General features: G+C 63.0%; 1 protein-coding gene across 7 annotated transcripts in view; it reads left to right on the top strand.

Moving 5' to 3' along the window:
- Nucleotides 1-2,879: 2,879 nt before the first annotated feature.
- Nucleotides 2,880-13,019, top strand: part of PLXNB2 (plexin B2) — a 28,917-nt gene continuing 18,777 nt past the window's right edge. The window contains exon 1 of one of the 7 annotated variants that reach the window (XM_019712339.2): nucleotides 2,880-3,016. The gene's annotated coding sequence lies outside the window, so the exon portion shown is untranslated. Of the gene's footprint in view, nucleotides 3,017-10,327; nucleotides 10,474-13,019 lie in introns of those variants that run through there. The other 6 variants (XM_074326655.1, XM_074326656.1, XM_074326653.1 and 3 more) reach the window with 6 other exon arrangements.

Raw genomic sequence — 13,019 nt, 5'->3', positions numbered from 1 at the left:
ACCCAGCCCACCCACCGGCTTGCCCTGGGCTGGGGCTGCCTTACCTACGGCGGCCGCTAGGGGGCAGTGTGATGGCCTGGCGACGCCCCAACCCTCCAGAGCATTGTCCCGTGCAACCCACTGGGCACCATCTCTGCTCCTACCGCCCCACCTTGCTTCTCAGCTGACAGGCACTCGAGTTACCCCGTTAAGTGCATCCACCCCCACGTGCAGCCTGAGCAACTTTGGACTCTAGCCCAACCCCCCCAGCCCCTAATCTCAGAGGTGATGTACTTCCCAGCAATGCTGTGCTGCCACCAGTGCTGTCAACAACAGCCCAGAGTGACAGTAGTGCCAGCCAGTGGAAGGGTGGGTGTGAGGTGTGACCCCGAGCTGTGGGCCTGCCGTGAGTCTCCCAGCCTCCAGCCTTCAGACCCCTCATCGGATGGGGGGTGTATCCTGTAGCTGTCTGACCCGTGAGGCCTGCGCAGTGTCCTGACAGAGGGAGTGGGCATGGGTGGGGACTGTTCCTTCTCTTCCCCACTCAGCCCATGCCCTGGATGCAATGCTCACTGTTGCCTCCACTCCTCCCCTGCTGGGCGGCAGCCGGTGCAGGTTGTCTGAGCTGACCACGCCTAGGACAGCCTGTCACTGTCCCCCTTCTAAGGACAGCTGAGCCCAGCCTGGTGTAGGGTCCCAGGACATGACCTCAACTAAACAGAAGACAGCAGAGGCAGGCAGAGGTAGTTGGTCCGTTTTTGGAGAAAGAACAAGCGGGAGACCTTGGAGTGAGAAAGGCTCCACATTGGCCCCCAGTGCCACTGGGTGGCCTGCCCCTAGCTGTCTGTCTGGAGGGGTGGCCCCCCCCAGGGTGTCATCTCCAAGGGGGTCTGTGACAACACCAGCACCTTCCTTGTGACTGGCAGGCTCTCAGACCTCCACAAGAAGGGGCTGAGAGGACAGATGGTGGAGACCTTCTTACCCTAACCTCTACCCCCTAACCCTAACTCTGATGGCCAGACACAGCGCCGGGCCTGGGCCCCCCTCACCATTACAGCCCCACCCGTGAGGGGTATGCCCCAAACCTCACTCCAGCTTGTGCTTGCCATACTGCTCACCTAACTTGCCTTTCTAAGGGCTCCTGTGCATGAAGGAGGGCTGGGGGGGGGGCACAGGATTCAGGGGAGGGGCTGCAAGGTGGCCTCCACGAAGCCACCATCAGTACAGAAAGGCACAACCAGATTCCCCTGGTCCTGGCGTCCTGCCTCGAGGACCAATGGGGGCAGAGGTTTGGGGGAGGGACACTGGGCAGGGTGGGCACCGCTGCCCAGGGTAGGATCCCAGGCTGAAGTGTAGAGGTGGGAGGAAGCCTGTCCCCTGGAGTGCCTGGAACCGTGGAGCTGTCTTCCTTATGCCTGACCCGCTGTGCAGACGAGGCGCCTGGGGGCTACTCCATCCTCTCTGCCCAGAGGCTGCTTGTTCTCTCCCAGGATCATGTCAGCTCTGGCTTGGCTGAGCTCTGACCCCCCCCCACACACACACACACACAGGGGGTTGGAGGAAAATGGGCAGATGGGTTGAAGGAAGCAGACCTGCCCCCAATAGAGCCCCGTGGGCAGGGGGCCTGGAGAGGCAGGAACCAGTTGGTCCAAGACAGTGCTGTGCTCAGCCCCCTGGGGCCGCCAGAGATTGGAGGGGCTGTGTCAAAGCCTGGTTGAGTGGCCCTAGTGGGGGTGGGGCTGGGGTGGAGGTGGCAGTCGCTGCTCCAGGGAACAGGAAGGACAGTTCACCCCCAAGCTTCCTGCGTGCACTCTATTTAAAGATTCCCTTCTAGTGGGGGATAGTGGTCTTCCCACATTTTGGTATTAAAATGCCCTATAAAACACAATGCTTGTGTTTTAACTGTCTTTTTGATGAAAAGTTGGCATCCCTGTCAGACACTGGTAATTTTTGGGTCCCCTGCGGTGGGGACTGGGTGGGTCATGTGGATGTGGTTCAGGGCTGAAGGGGTGAAGGTCTGGCCTGGCTGGTTGGGGTGGGAGGGCTGCTGAGACGCTGACATAAGTAAGTGACCAGGTTCTTGAGCATTGGGGGTAGGTCTCAGGGTCAGGGGAGCCAAGTGCAAGGAGGGGACAAGTCCCAGTGTGTGGGTGCAGGTTGGGGTTTGGGGTCTCCGACCGCTGTGCTGCTCACCACACCCAGTCCTGTGGTTGGAGACTCAGGGCCAATGGGAGCACGTGGCGTCCCCACCTCTTCTTAAGTCTAGGAGGCCCCAGGACAAACGGGGTTGGCGTGGCAGAAGTGGAACAAGCTCAAGTCCAGAGCTGGCACCCCGGGAAAGTCTCAGGCTCACCCCTACCTCCAGGGCTGGGGAGTCCTGGGTGCGGGTCCCCAAAGGCCCACAGGTGGGGGAGGAAAAGGGGAAAAGCAGCACAGCTGGGGGGCCACGGATGAGTTGTTAGGACACTCGCAGGTGTCTTTCCCCTAGGAGGTTTGGGGTGCTGAGGCTTAAGGGAAGGGGTCAAGGCCCAGCAGCCCCCACCCCCGGAAAAGGCAGGGGTGTGGCCGGCCTGTTCCCAGTCTAAGGGTGGGGGTACCGGTGCCCGACCCGCCTCAGATAGAACCGCGACGGCGCCGGGGTCCTCGGTCTGGAGCTGTGCAATCCCCTGGTGCTAAGGCCTGGGCTCCCCTGTGGCCCAGGGCGCTCCCGGGGTGGTGACCAGGCCGAGGGGCGCTCGCTGCTTGGCGCAGATCTGGGTCCCAGCCGGACTCCGGACTGAAACTCCTCCGCGCTGCGGCGCACCCACTGCAGGCGGGGGCGTGGGGGCGCCCAGTCGGCCCCGCCCTCCCTCCCTCTTCTCCCGCCCCTCCCCCTCCTCCCCTCCCCCCTCCCCTCCGGGGGCGGGGCCACTCTCTGCTCCCGCGCTCCGGCCCCTCCTCGGCCACACAAAGGCCCGTCTCCATGGCAGCCGCACGGGCCGCAGCGCAGCGCCGATCGAGGCTCGGGCGCCATCGAATCTTGGCGGCTGACTTGCAGGTACCGAAATCGGGGTACAGGGCCCGCGGAGTGGCCACGCTGGTCGGGGGGCTTCGCCGTTAGCTCCACTCTGCCGCTGCCTTCCGCACTCGGGGCGCGGGGACCCGGGTAGCTGCCGCTCCGCGGAGGGTGACTCGGGCCTCGGCAGCCGTTTGTGTGTCCATTCGGCAGGGCCGGGCCGCTCCTGCCCCACGCCCTTTCTGGTGATCCTCGAGGACTGCGGCGCCGGGGGCGGGGGGTGAGCGGGCCTAGGCCAGCCGAGGGTCCCCAGCAGGGCGCTGCGCCCTCTCCCGCCGCCCGGGTCCCTCTGGAGCCTCTTGCTCCCCTTCTGGTTCCCGACCCTCCCTCCGCGCCCATGCTCCCCATCTCTCCAGCCACCGAGATCCGTCCCAGGGCGAAGATAGTCCCTGTTGTGCAAGAGCTGCCGGCACCCACCCCGCCCATCCACCCAGCCTCGGTTTTAGGGTGGCCAAGCCCGGCTTTCCCCAGGGGGCTGGACCTTCCGTCAGGCCTTGGCAGCCCCCACACCGCCTGGGGTTCCTTGTGAGGAGGGCCTGGGCTGTGCCTGGAGGGCTGGAAAGTAGTGCAGGGCGCCGGCTTGGGACTAGGGGAGCCCAGCACCAGTTCCTGGAAAATCCTGGTGTCCTGGGGTCTGCTTGTTCCCAGGGCCGCTGGGACAGGTGCTGTTGTAGTTTGTTGGTGTGGTGTTTGGGTGCACACGTTGGGCCCTGCCCCTCACCCTCTGGCCTTGCACCCTGGCATACCTCCTCCTGCAGTAAGCCTTCTTGGATGGGCCTTTCCAGCCCCTCTGCTCAGGCTGCTTGGCTGATTTGCTGGGGGGGGGGGGGGTCTCTGAACTCAACAGCCCCAGAGCTTCCTGCTATGTCGTTGGGCTTCTCTCCCCAGCAACTTGGAAAAAGAAGGGGTCTGTCCCCCTGTGCTCACCATGGCCTGTGGTGGGGGTCACGACTGGGGGTGGGCTGGGCCCCAAAGCTGGTGGGATGTTCTGGGGCCTGAGGGGCTCTCTGGACCCGTGCCTGCCCTGGGGTGCTCCCTGTTTCATGTCTAACCTCAACCCCTGCTACCTGCCCACCCGGGGCTGCACCCTGTGGAGTGGGAGAGCAAGGCAGCCCAGAAGTGAAGACTGTGAGCCTGGCATGGAGGGCAGAGCCAGGGGATAGTCTGAGTTGGGCAGCTGGCGGGAGGGGCCGCCCCTTTCTGCCCTGAGGTGAAGGGCTGCATGGACCCCACTGGGCCTGCTGGGGGTTTTCTGTGCCCTGACAGCTTTCAGGAATTCCCAGAGAAGACTGAGCAGAAGCAGGTGGGCTTGTACCTCCTCCCTCCTCTCGCCATACCTTCTGGGGGCCCCCTCAGTCTGAGGGGAGGCCTGAGGCCTGGCCAGGAGTTCCTTGCCCCAGGAAAGGAGGGAAGTCACTGAGAAAAACAGGGCTTGGAATGTAGTCCCCCTCCCCCGCCGGCCGCCTGCCAAGAAGGAATTATTTTGGATTATCCAGCCGTGTCCAGCCACCCAAGAGGGGAGGCTGCAGCCTGGGAGAGGGATCCACTTCCGGAGCCGTGGGTTGAGAGCCTCCCAGAAGGGAGGGATGGGCAAGTCCGGGCAGCCCTACTCTCCTCGCCCCCCCCCAGACCGGTTGGGGGCGGGGTTGGAGGGGATGCGTCACCCTGGGGTTGCAATACAGCCCCAGCAGGCCCTGCTGGGCCCCAGCAGGCCCTGCTGAGCGAGCCTGGGGGAGGCTGAGGCTGTGGGGTAGGAAGGGCCCTGGGCCTGTCCATGGGGTCCAGAGCCAGGCTTAGGGACACACCTTGGGCCCCTTACTCATACCTGATAAGGTGTGCGGAGCGGGTGGGGTGTGACTGAAGCTGATTAAGGTCGGGCACTGGGCTGAAGCTCAGGCCACACGCTTGCCCCCTGACTGGCCCACTGACCAGCAGCTGACACTCAGCCTCCCTCTAAGTTCCTCTGATAGCCCAGCTCTCACCCTGCTCTCGCCCCCGCTCCATACAGCCCTTTTAGCTGGTCCCACAGTTGAGGGGCTGGGGCCCTTAGCTGGTCCCTGGGAAGGACCTTGGGGGGCGCTGCCTCTGCCAGATGGGCTCCCTGGGTCCTTGCTGTGTGTGCCCACAACCATGCACCCGGCACCCCTGTGGGGACGCCACTGAAGGGTTCGAGCTGGCAGCTGGGATTGGGATGGAGTGCAGGAGCCCAGGAGCCTGGCCCCAGCCCAGGCGAGTGAGGGGAAGAGATTGGATTGGAAGGCACTGGGGTGGGCTGGCAGCCTGGGGAGGGGTCCATATGGCACTTAGCTCCTCTCCCCCCAGGAGGGCTAGGTTGCAGGTACTTGTGCCATCCCAGGACCGAGGCCATTCTGGGGACATCATGGTATCCTGTTCCTAACTCGTGCCCACATCCTGGGGCCAGACCGATGGCCCCCCTGGGATGTTGGGTGTGGCAGGGGATACCTGGTGGGGAGAGGCTGTGGGTCCCAGTGTCCCCAGGTGGCCCCTTGTCTGATTTGGGCAGGGCCCCACTGAGGCGCCAGGCCCTCTGCCATCTGTGAGCAGGAAGTCCTTACTCCTGTCATACCACAGTCCTTCTTGCTGCAGCAACAACAGCCCCCCCCACCCCCACCCGCCGTAGCCTCTTGGGTGGGGAATAAGCTTGTGTTCCCTGTTGAGGAGCCCAGTAAAGCTGGGGGCCAGTGGTGGAGAGAAGGAGGTGAGCTATCCTGGCTGGCCAGTGGAAGGGGGAGAGGTCCCCACCTGCACTCCTTCTGAGGTGGAGGCAGGTTCACTACTTGGGGGTGGGGGCTGGGTAGAGTCCCTGCCCCAGAGGCTAATGGCTACCTGTGTTTGGGGTGGGGCTTCTCACTAATTGTCTTTGCTCTCAAATTACAGGCTGAGGGAAGTGGGACCAGTGGTCTGGAATTGACTGTGGGGTGGGGACTGAAGGGCGAGCAGCATCTGTGTTCCCTTTTCTGTCCCTTCGAAGGCCTGTGGTCCCTCTACTTCTTCCCCTCAGGGGTTTCACATCCTGCTGCCCCTGGCCTGCTCTCCAGGGGTATGAGGGCTCGACTCCTTGCTGACCCCCAAGGCCTACCAGTGTGGGGTCTTCATTATTGTGCTCTGGTTCTCAGGAACCTGTCACGGTGACTGGACCCAGTCCCCCAGATGGAGCGTGAGTAGCCAGAGATGGTGGCCAGGCTGCTCGTGCCTCCCTGCTCCCTGGGACCCCACTGCAATGTCTGTGTCATGGGGAGGAGCAGGGCTGGCCTGGACCTGAAGCTGGGGTTTCTATTTCCCACGCTTGTTGCCCTGTCAGCACCCCCTTCACACACAGAGACTGGCCTACCCACTGCTGCCCCCCACGGTGGCTTCCGCCCACTTGAGTGCCTGGTATCTCAGCTGTGCACTGCTGCTCAGCTTGGTGCCCACACCCTCTCCTTATCCCCTGAGATTGTGTGACTTCTGAAAGTGGGCAGTTCCCCATCTAGGTGGCAGCCCTGGCCTGAGTGGGTGTGGGGGCTGTAGGAGGGCAGGGGAGGGGAGGGAGGCCTTTTGGGTGTAGCCTGGGTTCTGACCCCAGCCCTGCCTTCAGCCCTGCCTTGGACGTGTCACTTCCAGGTATGGAGCCCAGATCCCTGGGCCCCCCTCTGGCCAGCAGTTCCCATGTGGGGCTCTGGGCTGAGAGGCACAGTGGCTGGTGCGCTCAGAGCTCAGTTCCTGATGCTGCCCTAGCTGGGCCCCCTCAGGAAAAGCAAGAAAGAGGGAAAAAGTGTGATGTCAGCCTTTGAGGAGGCACCTGTGTCAACAGAGCAGCCGGGCAGGGGCGTCTGCTCCCGACCTGGGAAGGTTCCGGCCAGGATGCTTCCAGCCGGCTGGCCCTGTGTAGGGCCTGGGCTGTCTCCCCAGCTGGCCTTCCGCTCCTGTCTGGGGCCCCTGAACCATCTGTGCATGGCCCATGGGGTGGATTGGGGCCTTGCTGGGGGCGCCACTGGCTCCCCTCCAGGCACCCTGCTGGCTGCTGAAGGCTGAGGCCACAGCAGGAGATGCTGTGGGCAGTGTGGGTGACAGTGGGAAGAGGGTGATGGGCTTGGTGCCCACCTGGGGCTGGTGCTGTCCTTACCTGGGTCTTCGAGTGCTGGGGGAAGGGTGCTGGGTAGGGGCCTGGGAATAGCCCTGAGTGCGGATCTCTCTTGGGGGTGCAAGGGAGACTATGGACGTGGGGTGGCAGCTTGGCCATGGGGTGATCTGGGCAGTGTGGAGGCCCAGCTATGGAGAGGTGGGCTTGAGGACCAATTAGAGGTTGGGGCTCTGGGCCCATGTGGGGTTCTAGACCCCCACCCCCACCCCATGTGTTTTCAGAATTAGGGGCCTGCTTTGGAGGGAGGGGAGGAGGGACCTTCTCTTCTTGAGCTGCTCCTCTCCCTCCCAGCACATGGGAAACGCCATTTTAAGTTGAGCTGTGCATGTTGGCAGGGGTGAAGGTGGGTTGTGGGAGGGAGGGGTTCCAGCGTGGTCCGCCTTCCCCCTCTCACCTTGGAGATGCCCCCCAGACCGGCCAGGAGACTTGAAGGGCTTGGTCTCCCCACCACCATCTGGCATCAGGCCTGATTTGGGGGACCACCCTGAGGTACCTCAGGACGAGGAAGGGACATCAGGATGGGGGATGGGAGACCAAGGAGGAAGAAGAGGGGGAGGCCTAGGCAGGTCTGTCCCCCAGGCCCAGCAGTGCTTCCTGGAGGTGGCCCCTGGCCCCACCCCTCTCCTGTGTATGGCGGCTCCTCTGCTCAACTGAGTGAGCACCTGGGTGGGAAGGGGGTGGGCCCAGCCCCAGGGAGCTGGGGGCTCCCTCCTAGTGCCATGCTGGCCACCTTGCCCCCCATCACGACCCACTGACAGCCCTGCCTCACTCTGAGCTGGGCATCTCCTCACTGGGAACTCCTGGGCTCTCTGTCCTCCCAAAGTCCTAGCATTTTCTCCTGTGGGTCCCTGCCCACTGCCCCACCCCAGCCTGGCCTCTAGGCCCCACCCAACACCCCAAGCATTGGGCACCTTGCTAGGACCCTGGCCTCGCCTGCACGGGACACTTGCACTGTCCTGTGCTTTTCCTCTGCACAGGTGGCCCTGCCTCCACTACTCCCACACACAGTCCTTTCTCCATGCCGGCTGCAGGCCTGCCTAGCTCTGTCGGTCCTGTCAGCCCCTCTGGGCATCCTGGGCTGACCCAGTGCTGGGACTGGCCGAGACCCCTCCCACCCATAGCCCCTCACAGCCCAAGTGCCTAGGACTGGGGTACGTCCTGTGGGCTCTGTCTTCAGGACACTCTGGGTATTGGGGCAGGACCCCTGTTGGCAGGGACCCCATCTACATCACACACTGGGGCGTCTGCACATGTGTGATCACGTGTATGTGAGTGGTGGCTGGCATGCCTGCTTGGCACAGTGCCCCAGGCTAATTGTGGGGTTCGGCTGTGATGGAGGAGCTGGGCCTGGGGTGACCGCTGAGGCGCTGACAGACTGACGGGGAGATTACAGGCCTTGTCTGCTCCTCACTTGCTCACGCCCTCACCCGTCAGCCCCCCACGCCCACCCCCACCTTCTGCACACGACCTGGGAATGGGGCTCTGGGTGGGGGCTGGTCCTGGACCAGCTGCAGCTGCCATGCACCTCAGGCTGCCCAGGCCAGCAGCATCCAGCCAGCTGTGGGAGGTGAGGCTGCAAAAGGGGAGATGAGTGGGGGCAGCTCATCGGGTGGGGCAGGTGGGGCAGACACAGCCCCAGATGCCCACAGGATGGCCCCCAGGCTCTCCCAGCTTGGATGTGGGGGTAGGGCACTCAGCTATGCACAGGGCAGCCCCTTGTGTGACTGGGCAGCTGTCTACTCTTTTTGCTGCAGCCGGGGCAGGAGGCCTCATTTGTGCTTTGGACGCCCTGTAGCACCCACCCCTCCTGTTACCAGCCCCAGCCCCTCTTCCTCTCTCCCAGTGCGACTACGGCTGTCTACTGGAGAGGTTATCTGGGGAGAATGTCCACACCTGCCTAAGTGCCAGTGTCATCCTTTTCATCTATTCACCAAGTATGGACTGAGGCCATTCGCTGTGTACCAGGGCCAGTCAAGCTGCTGGGGCCCAAAGTGTGGGGCCCCATGTCCCAGTACACAGAGGGTAGGGACTTGTTCCCATGTCCCCAGCACACAAGAAGTTCTCAGGGGCTTTGGGCTGAGCAGATGGGATAGGTCATCGGGCCCCAATTCGGGTGTTCCCCACAAGCAGAGGGAAGTCAATGGAGAGTGTTGTTCCACTCTGGAGGAGGGCGCCATGGCGAGGCTGCGGGGGGAGGCCAGGGAGAGGCCCACACTGCTGCAGGGGACTCCAGAGGGGCTGCCGGGGGTGTGCAGGACAGCTTCAGATCCTGCCGAATTCCCACCTTCCTTCTGCCCTGAGGCCAGGAAGGCCCAGGAGGCTGAGGCTGCAGGCAGGGCCCACGTGATTCTTCTGGAATAACAGAGGAATTTATTGAATCTATGGTCTCAAGTTTTTCTTAGCCACCTTGCCATGTTAGGCAGCCATGTGCTAGGCAGTGACAGCCGGGAGAGAGACCCGATTACCACCGGCCGCAGGGGCCCCCGGTCTAGGTGGGCTGTCACAACCAGAGGCTGCAGCTGTCACAATGGGAGGGGGGCCCTTGGGCTTTGCCAGTTGAGCTCTTGAGACGCCTGAGGACAAGGGCTAGATGCAGATACCCTGGTGACAGCAACCTCAAGCCTCAGAGGGGCCTGACATACACCTGGGGAAGCAGGGGAAGCAGCGTCAGAGGCTGCAGGGGTGGGGCTGTCTGACCCAGGCTGGGGTGGCCATGGCATCAGGAGGTGGGGTCTCTCTGGGCACACTCCCTTTGACCTTGGGTTTGGGGCCTGTGACCTCATTGCCACCAGTCACATAAGTGACTTTTTATGCTGGGACCCAGAGCCCGGGCTGGGGATCAGCAATCTGGCCCACAGTCTAGCGTGGTAGAGGGAGGGACGCGGCCCCAGAAGCCAGGGCTGTTGGGAGGGGGGTGGTGACATTCTATACCTGGGAGGGGTCCTGTGGGAGGCTCTGGTGGCGCTGACCCGAGGCTCAGGCTAGGACGTCAGTCTTTCCCCAGAGCCCCGCCCAGCCTCCACCCTGCTTCCAGGTAGCTGTGCTCTGAGGGCTTGGCCTTTCCCCCCAGGGTGAGTCATGTCGCGCACGCCCAGCCCCTTTCTGGCTACCGCTGGAACCAGTCTTGCGTGATTGGGCGGTAGCGGAGTGAGGGGACTGACCCTTGGGGCTGGGGGCGGAGCCAAGAGAACTAAGACAGGTAATGGCCGGCGGTGCCAGACTCCAGGTGAGCGCTTCGCGGGGACGGTTCCCTTGCCCATGTGGCCTCCGCCGTCGTCGTTACTGGAGGTCCCGGGTGAGGCTCGCGCTGTGCGCACGAGTTCCCCTCCGAGTGGGCGGGGGGGTGGGCGGGGGAGGCGCCCAGGAGCTGCCGCGGCCCCCGATCGTTCCCCGGGGAGCCTGGCGGCGCCGGCGCCGCGGGAGGGGCTCTGCCACCCGGCCTGTCCGGGAGGGGCGCGCCGGACTGTCCTCACCGGCGGGGAGCTGAACTCTGACCCGGGCCACGACCCCACCCCGGCAGATACCCTCTTCGCGCTCGTTTGGAAAACGGAGGCGGAGGTGCGAGCTGTCGGCTGTTTTGTCTCCTGTTTTGTCTCCTGTTTTGTTTAACGCTCCGGGCTAATTGCAGATTTGCATTTTAGTCGCGCGAGCTGAGGTCCGGCGGGGGAGGGGCGGCTCCTACCGCCTCGTCTCTCTTTGGCAGCCGAGGGGAGAACAGCCACTCATCCTCCGGTGCCCCTTTTCCTGTACTGGTGGGGGCACGGCACCCACCCTCTCTGTCAGGCCTTAGGTCCCTCACCTCATCGGGGGTCCCTAGTACCCTCCACACAGTGCTAAGACCCTCCAGACACACACCGCCAGGCTTGGGGTGGGGGGGCGGTAGCTGTACCTATCTGGACCTGTCTGTACCTGGCTGAGCCCTCGCCTGTCTGCCAGTGCCTGCGTCCCCATCTTGGTCTCTGGGCCCCTCTTCCACGCCCCCGTCCTGTCGGTCCCAGCCTGGTCTGGGTTCCCTTCCTGAGCCCATAGGCTGGCTTACCTGGCCTAGGGCAGCCCCCGGGCTGGACGCCTCCTCCATTGAGCCTGCCTGCTTTCCCTTGTTTTGGTTTGAAACTATGGTCTCAAGTTTTTCTCAACCACCAGAAATTGCTCAATCTGTGTTTGCTTGAAAATAGAGACATGGAAAGAACCCTGACTCTAGCCCACACCCCAGAGCCCACCTCCAGGTGGGGCAGAGGCCTGAAGAACGGGACACTGACGGCCCTGGGGCCTGGGGCCTGGTCTGGAGCCAGGATTATGCCCTTCCTCTTCAGGCACCTCCTGTTTACCTTTTCCTGTTGGGGGTGGGGCAGAACCCTCCAGTGCAAGGGGCCTGGTAGCTACTGGTTAGAGGAAGATGGACCCTGAGTAGGTGCCACAGGTGACCCAGCTGGCAAGGGGCTCATACTCCTTCCCGCACAGTCTGGGGTGTGGAGGACAAGCCTGGACCTTTGGGGCAGTCCCCTGTCACTCATCAGTGCTCTGGCTGGGGGCGGCGGGGGAGGGGCAGACACCACTGTGTGTGTGAGGTTTGGGGGCCGCTGCAGGGGTCATGTGGGCTTTCCGCTCCCCCCACTATGTGTCACCCCCTTCCTGGCTCACTGAGCTCAGACCCACAGGTGCCCACCTGGCCAGATCCTGTGTTTAGACCTTGCTCATGGAGGGCCCATCAGAGACTAGCACAGAGGATGAGTGATAGTCCTGCACGGCTGCGTCAGGGTGGGTGCCTCAGGGGATGGGTAGGAGTTTTCTAGGAGAAACAGCAAAAGCAGAGACATGCTGACCATATGAGTGCCTCCTCCACTGCAGGCACAGCTGTAAGGATTTCCACACATAGGTTCACTCACAACGAATGGCCACCCACTGAGATCTGTGCTCTTATCACCCCTATATTACACATGGAGAAACTGAGGCATAGTGTGGCTTTGTAAAAAGCCCACATAACTCAGGTAGAAAGTGACAGAGCTGGGGTTTGAACCCAATGGTCTGGCTCCAGAGTTCTGCTCTTTGAGGCCTCTCCGAGCAGCTGTGTGGCTGTGGGGTGGGGTCTAGATGTGGCCTCAGGCCAGTGGGCCCTCCTGAGAGCCGGAGGTAAAGGCTGGCTATTGGGGCAGGAGGACAAGGTGGGAGGACAACGTGGAAGAAGCTGGGGGCCAGGACTGGGTGGCTGAGAGCAGAGGCACCCTTGGGTTAGGAAAGGCCCTAGGATTGGGTGGCCGAGGAGGGGACAGTCCAGGTTTCATTCTGCTGGAAATGTTTGCTGGAGGAGCCTGGTATTGGGAGGAGAAATCCACGGGCTGCCTCTTGGGGGTCTAAGAAGTGGGCCCAGCCTGGTCAGTGGGTCACTCCGGGCAGGTCCCTGGTGGGGTGGCTGTGGGGGATGGGGACGTGTGGGCTCAGGAAGATGTCCCTTGGAAGAGGCCTGCCCCCTTGGTCTTGCCTGCAGCAGGTACACTCAACACCAGGGCCCTGAGCCAGTGGAAGGTGGGGGCTGGGGACCCCTGGGCATGCCATCGGGAGAAGTTGAGGGGCTGGAGGAGGCTGCTGGCACACAGGCACATGGAGACTGCATGATGCCCTTTGAGGTGGCAGGTCGGCATGCCCTGCCATTCATACCCTGCCATTCGGGTGCTTGGCCCCTGATTGCCTTTCACAAAGGCCGCCTTGAGTGCCCAGGGCAAAGGGACACCCCTCACCCCCACTCCCAGGGCTCCAGGTTAACCCTTTCCTGCTCAGCCAGGGGCAGAGGATGCCAGAGGGATGTCCTGCTGCAGGGAAGTGCCCGTGTGCACAAGGCCCCTG

Source organism: Rhinolophus sinicus, linkage group LG02 (assembly GCF_036562045.2).
Source record: "Rhinolophus sinicus isolate RSC01 linkage group LG02, ASM3656204v1, whole genome shotgun sequence".
Classification (NCBI taxonomy): Eukaryota; Metazoa; Chordata; class Mammalia; order Chiroptera; family Rhinolophidae; genus Rhinolophus; species Rhinolophus sinicus.
The sequence above is the reverse complement of the archived record's forward strand: the minus strand, read 5'-3'. Positions and strand labels throughout refer to the sequence as shown.